The sequence below is a fragment of the Saccopteryx leptura genome, chromosome 6 (assembly GCF_036850995.1).
Source record: "Saccopteryx leptura isolate mSacLep1 chromosome 6, mSacLep1_pri_phased_curated, whole genome shotgun sequence".
Lineage (NCBI taxonomy): Eukaryota > Metazoa > Chordata > Mammalia > Chiroptera > Emballonuridae > Saccopteryx > Saccopteryx leptura.
This window is the reverse complement of record NC_089508.1, coordinates 180,328,009-180,338,961: the sequence shown is the minus strand read 5'-3', so window position 1 is coordinate 180,338,961 and position 10,953 is coordinate 180,328,009. Positions and strand designations below refer to the sequence as shown.

General features: G+C 53.2%; 1 protein-coding gene across 1 annotated transcript in view; it reads left to right on the top strand.

The window, feature by feature from the left end:
* The first annotated feature begins 2,170 nt into the window (after nucleotides 1–2,170).
* ATP10B (ATPase phospholipid transporting 10B (putative)) overlaps nucleotides 2,171–10,953 on the top strand; it is a 264,075-nt gene continuing 255,292 nt past the window's right edge. The window contains exon 1 of the mRNA XM_066341903.1: nucleotides 2,171–2,379. The gene's annotated coding sequence lies outside the window, so the exon portion shown is untranslated. The remainder of the gene's footprint in view (nucleotides 2,380–10,953) is intronic.

Genomic DNA, 10,953 nt, shown 5'->3' with positions numbered 1-10,953 from the left:
CTCAGTGCCCTCTCCCCACTGATTCACTGGCTGAACAATGCCAATCACAATATCATCAGCACCTTTTGGCCCTCTTCACACCCTCGCTGTTCCGATCACAAGACCCTGCACATATTAGGTGCTTTGGAAATGTGTTTGGAATCCAATGCGCCCTGTAGTTCTTGCCCTGGGATTAAGTCATCGACCTGGACAGTCATGAGATCTATTTGGCTTTAGAATAACAACTCCATTTGGGGGAGCAGGTAGGGCCTGTGAATGTCACTCTCAACTAAACTTGACTCAAGAAAGAAGGAATCTGAACACAGGTGGCCTCAACCAGGGGGCACGGAGAGGAACTGATGGGGGGGGGGGGGGGTAGCTCCTGGCTTCTTCTCAGGCCGCAGAGGTACCAGAAGAGAGAGAGACAGAGTAAGCCCGGTGAGGGGCTGGCGTGCGGGGAGTTCACATCAGGACAGAGAGTGGAGTAGTGCAGTAGTGTGAGGCCCGGGCCTCGGATGGGGAGAAGGTGGGACTCCAGCGCTCACTGTCTTCACTGGTGTGATAAGAGTTCAGTGCCAACCTTGCAAGGGCCCCTCAGAGCTGGAATATCTGTAAGGCTAACACTCTGTTCTCTTACAAAGCTCATTTGGAAGTTAGAGGGAAGAGGAAGACACTGGACTCGGCTGGAAGATTCTTGAGAGCAGGTTAGAAGAGCCAGCTGGAAACAAATGGGGAACAGCTGAGTTTTAAAGGCACCAAAACACGCCAGGTGGAGAATGGAGACCATAGACCTCTCCTAGGGCTGTAGTCCTTAAAGCACAGATGCCAGACACCCACATCGGAATCATCTGGGAAAATGAAAACATACAGATTTCCAGGCCCTTCTGGGAAACTGAAAACATACAGACTCCCGGGCCCTTCTAGAATCAGAGTATAATATAGAAATCTGCATTTTTTTTTTGTATTTTCCTGAAGTTGGAAACGGGGAAGCAGTCAAACAGACTCCCGCTTGCGCCCGACCGGGATCCACCCAGCATGCCCACCAGGGGCCGATGTTCTGCCCATCTGGGGTGTCGCTCTGTTGCGACCAGAGCCATTCTAGCGCCTGAGGCAGAGGCCACAGAGCCATCCTCAGAGCCTGGGCCAAGTTTGCTCCAATGGAGCCTTGGCTGCGGGAGGGGAAGAGAAAGACAGAGAGGAAGGAGAGGGGGAGGGGTGGAGAAGCAGATAGGCACTTCTCCTGTGTGCCCTGGCCGGGAATCAAACCCGGGACTCCTGCACACCAGGCCGATGCTCTACCACTGAGCCAACCGGCCAGGGCCGAAATCTGCATTTTTAATAACCCAGCTAATTCCTTTGTATCTTAAAATCTGGAAACCTCTGACCTGGAGAGAGAGAGAGAGAATGTTCACTTGCTAGGGCAAGGAAATAAAATCCCAAATGCTTCCATCTTCCATCCGGGACGTAAGCCACTGTCTTTTTTCAAGGATAATTAACTCCTTATTTTAGGACCACCTGTGGGTTCTGTAGAACAGCCATTAGCTGCGATGACTAAGGACCTTTTAATAACAGACCGAGGCGTGCATGGCTGAACAGAGGAAGAAATGGAGTCTCCCTTCAGCCTGGCGGGCAGACTTCCACCTGCCTCTCAAGTGTGCTCCCTCACCGTCCTACTGAGACTACAGGGAGCTGCAGCATCCGTCTAAGACAAGCAGGGTCCCCTGAAGGAAGGGTGCAGGGTCCGTCCCTGGCAGAGATGTAGCCCCTGGGCCTGCATTGAAGTCACCCCGGGAAGCAGCTCGGCGGAACCCCCAGCTCTTGACACTTGGCCTTCAAAATCCTACAGCTTTTGAAGTTAATCATCAGAAAATGGATACTCTCCATTTTCCCACAGCTGGCCCAACGTCCTGAGTTCTGGCTTTAATGAACCCAGGGGCTCTCTCTCAAAATAAGTTGGGGGTGGGGGGATGCAAAGCCAGGCTGGCGGAGGCCAGGCCCACCACCCACCAGCTAATAGCACAGCAGCCTGTCCAAGGTGAGTGTCTGCTAGACTCCCCAGCCGGTTAGGCCAGCCCTGCCAGGAGCCTCAGAAGGAAGAGGAGGAGGAGCCCAGGAGCCTGGGGCAGGGCGGGGCTAAGCAGGCCAAGGGAGGAGGAAATGGGTGGAGGAATTGTGTGCAGGTGTGTGATATTAAAGGCTGGGCTTCCAAGAGGGGTTGGGGCCGCCTGCTCAGGCCAGGGATGAGAGGAAGGAGGCTCGCCCCGGCTGTCCCTCCCCTTTGATGGGTTACATGGAGGTGGTGGCAACTTAGCCTCCCTCCCGAGGGTTCCCACCAGAATGAAAACGCCCAAGGAGTGTTGACTGCCCCATCAGAGCTTTGGAGCCGGCACCAAGGAGGAGGTAAGTGCCCGGCTCGATGCTAAGACCGACTGGATGCTAAGACCGGAGGGGTAGGCTTTTCTCCTGACGCTCCTCGCTGCCTGCTGGTCCGGAGCAGGGATGCTCCTTCAAAGGGAGCCTCTGCGGCTGCCCCTGGTCTCAGTCTCAGTACCTGCGTCCTGGGGGGCACAGCTGTGTCCACCACCAGCCACAGGCTTCTGGGGAACCTCGTTCCTCTCCAGCCGGGGAGCTCTTGGCTCGCGCGGGAGGGCCCCGTGCGTGCGGTTGAGCGGGTTCCAGCTGCAGCTGAGGACGGTGATGATGGTGATGACTGTGTGGTCTTGGCTTGTTGCAGGCGCTGAGAGCAGGCCGCCTCGGCCTTGGCTGCCTCCGGCTTGGGATGCATCACCTGTGTGGAGAGCCCCTAGTATCCCGGCAAGGCCCATGCCCTGTACTATTTCAGGGCCTCTTTCCAAACGCTTCCAGAGCCATCACGCTGGGTTGTGAAAGTAGGTGTGCGTGAGGAAGAGAGTGAGGCAGAGAGTTGGGGTTTCGAGGATGGTGACTCGTGAAAATGGTAATGGTGAGAGCTGATGGCAAGCCTGCGGTTTGCAAAGCGTGAGGGCGGAACACAGTGCGTCCCACCGCGAGCCCGTGAGGCAGGTGTCGGTCCTGGGTGCAGGTGCCCGTGAGGCAGGGGTCGGTCCTGGGTGCAGGTGCCTGTGAGGCAGGGGTCGGTCCTGGGTGCAGGTGCCCGTGAGGCAGGGGTCGGTCCTGGGTGCAGGTGCCTGTGAGGCAGGGGTCGGTCCTGGGTGCAGGTGCCTGTGAGGCAGGGGTCGGTCCTGGGTGCAGGTGCCCGTGTGGCCCCTTCTCGGGGGCGTGGAGGCTGTGGAGAGCCCCATTGACAATACGTAATCCACAGGGTCATTTAGAATTCAGACTGTCAGCTGAGCAAAGGAGCTGGAGCCGGCCTTTACAACACCAGAGCCGGACAACGGGAGGGGAGAGGAAGTGAGTCTGAGAGCCGGGCGCTGGCCCAGTGCAAGGCGGCTGCTCAGAACCAAAACCCAACCCCCGAAACGGTGTCCAGGGCCTCCCGTGTCCCCAACTCTCTCCCGCTCCCCAACCTCGCCTGCACAGGGCCCCTCGGTTCTGGCCATCTTCGGGTCCCGTGTACCTGGTCTTCCCTCTGCTCGGAAAGCATTCCCCTGGGCTTGCCTTGTATATATTTGGCTACCTGTCCTCAGTCAGGTTTTAGCTCCACTGTTGCCTGCTCAAGAGGACTTCCCAGACCGCACAATGGACAGTAGACGCCCATCCCCTTTACATTCTCTCGCGGTGTTGGTATCTTCACAATGCTGCTGACAGTGGGAAGTTCTGTCTTCGTGTTTATACATTCCGTGAGGGGAGGGGCCTTCCGTGTCTTCTGCCTGCTGCGTACTCCTGGGTCCCCAGGGTTTACCGGGTTCTTACCCAATAAGAACAGGGCCCAGTTAATGCTGAGCGAATGAGTGAAATAAAAGGGATCAGATGACATCATGACCACCTGTTTGCCTCCCTCTCCTTCCCCATCTCCATTCAGTCTCTCTTGGGAAAGTAAATATCTTGTTCTAGAAACCGAAGTAGAGAACACCTGGCTTTTCAGGTGTTTAAGGGGCAAGGGGTTTCATTCTTGGGGTAACACGGGGAAAAGGCCACATGGCATCAGATGGATTTAGTTTCCTAAGAAACGCCAGGTGTGCGTGATCAGGCTGTCGGCACTGCCTGCCACTCGCCTGGCGTGCTCTTCCGGATGCCAAGCCCGGTACTGATCTTAGCCGTGCCTGGGGGACTTATGCCAGTATGACCTCAGAAAGCTCAGAGGGCACCTTTCCAGCCCGCTTTGCCCAGCCGTTCATTCATATTCCCCCCAGGCTTTGCTCACATTTATTGTTATTTTGGGTGTCATTTATTTATAGGATAAAATGAAGGGATGTCTGGGATCAGGGTGTCCAAAGTGTTTCTGTCGGCTCTACCCCCCCTCCCCCGCTGCCACTGTGGGCAAGTCCCTTTGTGTCCCCACTTCTCGCACTTTCTCTGGGTCAGCTGGCACGGTAGCAGCTACCCTCTGTACTGGGGGGAGGCGAGGAAGTGCCGCGTGAGACCGGCCCTTTGCCGAGTGCGGGTCTGCGCCGTTTCCGTGCCCCTGGCTTAGTAGCACGTCACAGCTGTTGCGTCTTTTACAAGTTGAAGGCAAGACCCTGCACCAGCAAAAAGGTGGCGACTCACTTGGTTATGGTACTCTGTGGAGGTGGGCTGGAGCCGAGGCCGGGCCTGCAGCATCGCCGCGACATGCCTGTATTCGGTGTGACGGGGAAGTCGGAACCAGGGCAGCTTAACCTCTGGCTCACAGGCAGCCGGTCCGGCAAGCAGAGGGGAGCAGAGACTACACAGGGAGGTGTGTTCATTTCGGAGACTTTCACCTGCAGTAAACCCACCAATCCAAAGGATGTCTGTATCGGAGGAAGAGACTTCTCTTCAGGACCCCCTCTCCCAGACAGCCACCTACCTCAAGAAGCGACTTAGACACTTGAGTTAACCCTCAGCCTCTTCCCTTTGCAGTGAGGAGCGTCAGGATCCGGACTGGTGATGCATCTTGCTTGGCAAGCACACAGCATTGGGCAGTATTTTACAAGCTGCTGGTTTTATGGGTCCCTTCCTGCACTTATGTGCTCTTCATTGTAATGTGTGTGGAGCCTTCCTGGCACCTGCCCCGGCCCTATTTGATTTAAGAGACCTCTGATTTTTATATCTTATCCTTAGATTGTTCTGTAATTCTTTTTTTTTTTTTTTTTTTTTTTTGGTAAGGTGCTCCTTTTCTGTTCTCTTCCCTTATGCTAGTCTAGAGGTTTTTTTTAATGCCTTTTTGAAAGAAATATGTTTTGAATCAGGAGCCAAGCCACAGAGCGCTGATGGTTTTCTGCGGAGGAAGGGGCTCATAAGCACAATGGTGTTATGGAAAGAGAATTACATCAAGTGTCTGGAGACGTGGCTTGAATTCTGGCCACGCTTCTTAGTAATCCTATTCCAATTCCTTGGGCCATGCTGGGGATAATAACAGCATTTACGGTGGACTTTTATTGAGAACTTACTAAGTGCTAAGAGGATTCCTTGGATAATCTCATTTAGTGTTCATGCTGACTATCTCTGGTTTTGGAAATTAGGAATATGAAACTCAGAAAGTACAAGGTCTCCAGGTAGTGAGGGATGGGACCCAGTTCTAATGCACGCTGATTGGCTTACTTCTCTTCTCCAAGTGGCCTTTGAAGAAAATGACAAATTTTTTCATAAAGAAAGCAATATTGTACATCTTGCCAAAAGGGACTATGAAAACCATCAGCCCTAGCGCAGAGCATACATCGGATACTTGCCTAAATTCAAACTGTTTTAAATTCTTAGAATCTGTAGGAGCACTTGCAAGTGCTAGATGCTACGCTAGGGACTAATGATGGAATAAGGGTAGGGTAGCCAGCATTTGTTAAGTCCTTGTTCAAGCACCGACGGACGCATTCAGCTCCTATGATCTCGGGTGCAAGAGGCAGTTCATCACAGTGAAGGGCGTGGGCTCGTGGCTTAGAATGCTCACCTCTGTCAGCGGCTAGCTGTGTGACCTTGGACATGTTTCTCAACTGCTTGTTTCATGTCACCATCTACAAATGGGGTTATTCCCGAACTTTTCTCCTAGTGCTATTGTGAGCGTTCTGTAAGTGAATGCATAGAAAGTGCTAAAACCATACTTGGCATGTCACGTTCTCTGAAATGTTTGCTGTCCCTGCTGTTTCCCTGGCCCCTCCTCTGGGCGGGGCCCCCTCACTGCTGTCCTATCCATGTAGAAACTGACGGAGAGTCAGATCGCACGGCTAGACGACTCAGGATTTGAACCTCTGCCTGTCTTCATCCAGAGCTTTCTCTCTTCTATGTCATATTTCCTCAATAAACTCAAGGAAAGACAAATTCCTCTGGGAACTCCCCATCTGATGGGAGCTGATATTCCAAGACTGAAATGATGCCCTCTCCATGCCCGTTTCCTTAACGTACTTACTGGCCCCCTGGCATCTTTAGGCTGGTGAGTGAAGTGTCTTCTTGCAAATGCTTTCAATCTCTAGGATAGCACCAGCCCAGCCAGAACTTTCTCCTTAATCAGAGTTCTCTCCGTGGGCAGGCAGCCGTGGTGCACTTGAGGTGTTCGGTTTTCCCATTAAAAGCACTCAATGGTGCTACTGTTCCCACAGACAGAGCTGCCTTGCCTGGTTCAGGGGGCTTCTCTACCAGCTGTCTGATAACATTGTCCTGGGCTGGCGTAAAGCTGCCGATACACTCTCTTAACTTAGCATCAGTGTTGGGATAAAGGGAAAAGGCCCAGAAGAAATTGTCCAGAGGTCTGCCCTGGGCTGGTCAACAGGACAGATGTGAGCTCTTGCTGCCTTTTTAGGCTGTGGTGCCCAGTTGGGTGTTGGAGTTATTTTCTGGGCTCATCCCCCTGGGTCAGACTTGCAAGCTAAGAGCACCGGAGCCCTGAAAAGCAGTCACTTCGCTGCTGCCTGCTCTGAGTCTGCATGGCTCTGATACGCCTCGCAAATAATGACAGTAATTAATAATTAACAGCTTCCCTTTATTGAGTCCTTGCAACATGTCGGTTTATTTAACGAGTTCACGTAATCCCAACATAACAATGCTTCTCGAGTAGGTTCCAGCATCTCCCTTCCGACCTAGGGATGCGGAAGATGACCCTGGGGAGGTGACAGACGTGGCCAGGGCGCTCTGCGGAAAGTGGCACCACCACGACACGGTCTCCCCCTCTGGGCTTGGCTGCCCCACACTCTTCCTGCCTGAACCGGCCTCTGGGAGATAATTTGATAACACATTACTGATTAGCTGTGGAAAAACCCGTCCAGCTGGCCCAGCCCACGAGGAGGGGGGGTGTCGGCCAACCTGCCTCACCCGGTTTCCCTGGTCCTTCCCTCCGTGGGCGGGCGGTGAGCCTGTTTGGTTTTCTTTCGCTCCATCTCATCCAGACACAGTTGAGCTCCTTAACCCAGCTTGGGCTCCCCCCAACCCCTATAACCCTTAATTTAGGACTATCCCTGTAGGCCAGCACGGGGTGGAGTTTTTGTCTCTCTGGGGGCCCCCTCCGTCTACTCCTCACCCTTCTCAACCATAACCCTTTTTGCGTTTTTTCTTCTGTTTTTTTCTTGCCTTCCCTGTTCTCTTTTTCAGCCTGGTTTAAGAGCAAGCCGATTTGACCACAGGTCATCAAGCACATTTTCAATGCTGTGAGGTACTTCAGTCATCCGCGTCGTAGCCTGAGGACTGGCACCTGTGAATTCTGTCACTTACAAAAGCAGACAGAATCTAGGTCTGCGCTGTGGCTGTGAACCCCGAAAGTGCTGTCCCTCAGAAGGGGGGCACTCATACAGCCAGGCTGTTCCCAGCCAGGAGCGCAGAGAGGAGTTGGACAAATCTAGTTAAATCTTGAATTCCACACCTAAAGGCTATACACATCCGTCCCTCGATGCTTGTATCCGAATGGATGAGAGTATTTGATTCCGTAGAGGGAAAGGGTTTCCAGAGTTTGGGAGGAGAGAGTGAGAGAGGGTCACGGTTGGCTGTTTGACTTGCGTTCCGTGTGCGTGTGTGACTCGTTCTATTTGAAGCTGTCTCACTGAAGCTGTGGTCCCCAACCTTGGCTGCACCCCCGACTCTAGCTGCTCAGAGTGAGGTTCCCTCGGCCCTTAGCATAGCATCGCCTGATTGAACACCCACGACTCCCAGCCCCACCCACACCCATGAAATTAGAATCTGCACTTGACCAAAATCGCCAGGTCGTTGGCAGGACTTGGCGTGTGAGAAGCAGAGCCCAGGGTTGGTTAAATTGGAGTCTCTAAGGTGGGGCTGGAGCCTGGGAGTTCCTTAAAGCAACTCAGAGGGTCCCGTGGGGCGGTGGATTCTGAGAAGCGCCGACGACAGTGTAATTGAGGACGTTGAAGGGGTTGAAATAGGGCCAATGTTATTACTACGTCATTCCATTTTATTCACTGTGTGCCTCTTAAAAATCACACTTGGGCGCCTGGGCCAGGATGACTATCTCGGGTCTCACGAATGTCACACAGAAGTGTACAATGGTGAGAGTCACCTGCGTTCGGTAGGAAAGTTGTTCTTCTCCACTAACTTTGGGCATTTTTCCCCTGATGTAAAATAGACATCACTATTCTATACCCAGACACACCGATTTCAGGGCTTTTTTATATGGGGATAAATCCAAATGTCAGGTCATCGTAAAACCAGACTTTGGAGTTAGAAAGATATGGATTTGAATTCATCTCTCTGGGCCCTGTGTCAGATGAGGTTAATACCAACCCCCTAGGACTGTCGTATTAAATGAGGTGGCGTAGGTGATGCTTGGTCCATTCAGTGCTTCATCACTATGAGATGATAATTGTCATGTTTATGTCCAGCCCGCCCCTCCCCCCACCAATCTCGTCCTGGGCTCCTCTCACTGTCACTGTTCCTTTCGCATTTGCTTCTTCTGCCTTGAGCATGTCATGCACAGATGACATTTGTCACATTGCAGTGGAAGCCATGGAACTTGAGTTCCACCTCCCCCATCTCCTGACAAACAGAAAAAACACACACACACACAAAACACTCTGTGTCTCTTACCAGATTATTTGACACATTTCTCAAATACAACAGAGACCTCATTACATGGATGAACAGCTCTCCATCCGCTCATTTCTAGCACTGATATTAATAATCATTGCTGCCTAGACATCGCAGTTGGCCTCAGACGCAGTCGGGAAGGAGTCGTCACCGGCCACCCAGGGTGGTTCCAAGTGCAGAGCGGGCGGGTGAAAGCTGCTCGGGTTTCCTCGTGGCTCGGTGACACTGGAGAGTGGGCTTCATGGCGCCCCTCCATCGCGGGGACAGATACTGGTTGCAGAGGGATAGGGCGTCCAAATCAGAGAACAGCTGTCCTCCCCTCGCCACACCAAACCATCTCTTCAGAATGCAAATCTGAGCATGCTTAACTTACATCCTGCTTCAAACCTTTGAGAGCTTCTTGCTACTTGAAGAACAAAGACCAACACTTTTAAATAGGGTCCACTAAGTGTGACTCCTCCCAGGTATCCCCCAACTCTCCCTTTTGTCTGGCAATTGGATTGTCTCCCTCATGTGAGTCCTGGCTTTGTGTGAATTCTAATTCCCAGGTCACAGACCGGGTCCATTAAATGCTTGGTGCGCGATCATAGCCCCAGGGCCTGGTTTATAACTGATGCCCAGTAAATGCTCGTGGAAAGAAAAACAGAGGCATGCAAGGCTATCCCACTCAGCACCTGCCTATCTGCGTGCTCTGCTTGACGACGTGTCTCTCGGGTCCACTGAAATGCTGGCTGTTGCCTATGTCGGTGCTGGGCTGTTTTCCACACTTCAGCTTTTGCTTAAGCTCTGCCCTCTGCCTAACCATCTTATTCCTCAGTTTTGTCTAGAAAAGCTTACCCGTAGACTGGGGTTATCTCCTCCAATGAACTTCCCTGATGCAATCAAACACCCAGCTATATGTTTTCACTCCTTCTGTTTTCCTTGGGAGGCATAGTCCCAATTCTAATGACAAACTGTTTTCATCTGACTTAAGTTGGATTTTGGCTTTGCACGCATTGTCCCCCAACACCTAGCCCAGTTCCTGGCACCCCCTCGGTGCCCTCACAGTGAACAGTGGGTCATCCACAGCCCCGATGAGAACCCTGAGTGTGCAGAGAGAGAGAGAGTAGGCAGAGGAGAATGCCCAGCTTGCCTCCTCACTGAGGCCCCAGGAGGGTGCTCCTCAACTGCTGTGCGTAGAAACTGCGCCTAGTCCTTCGCTGTCCTGGGGACTTGCCAGGAAGCTTTGTGGCTGCTGGTCCCCACCCTGCCCTGCAGTGCTCCCCTCCCTGCTTAAACCAGGCCACAGCTCTCCTGAGCTCTTGTTCCCTGGAACACTCAGCCAGATCCAGCTGCCAACTGCTGAGACAGCAGAGGGGCATAGTGGCAGACCCAGGAGGGAAGGCAGGTGGCAGGGAGGATGGCAGAGTTGTGTCTTATAAGTAGCTCTGACAGCCCCAGCCACATTCCATCTAGAAGAGTGAGCCTCTCCAGACTCTGCGACTGGCAGAGGGGCCGCATCTCCCTCCCATCACCCCCCACCTACCCACTCGAAGCAGACAAATGGTGTGACTGCACTGAGGAGTATGAGGGTGTTCGGGATGCCCCCCACCCCGATAACATCACTTCTAGCCGAGCATTCCCCAGCCGTGGGCATTGCTGACATCACCAAACCACCCCAAAGCCTTTCTGTCGCTCTTCCTGCCCACCCGAGAAAGCCTTCTGGTGACTGTCCCCATCCAGCTGGGGTAGAGGCATTCTGACATCCAGGCAGGCCAGGGAGAGGCTGAGGAGATATGCAAGTAAGTGTCCTTGTCCTTGAATGGCAACAGCCCCATGGCCATAGCGTGGCCCGGTCACAGCGAGGAGGCGGGGCAGAAGAGAAAAGCGCACTGGGATCAGGAGCCGGGGGCCACA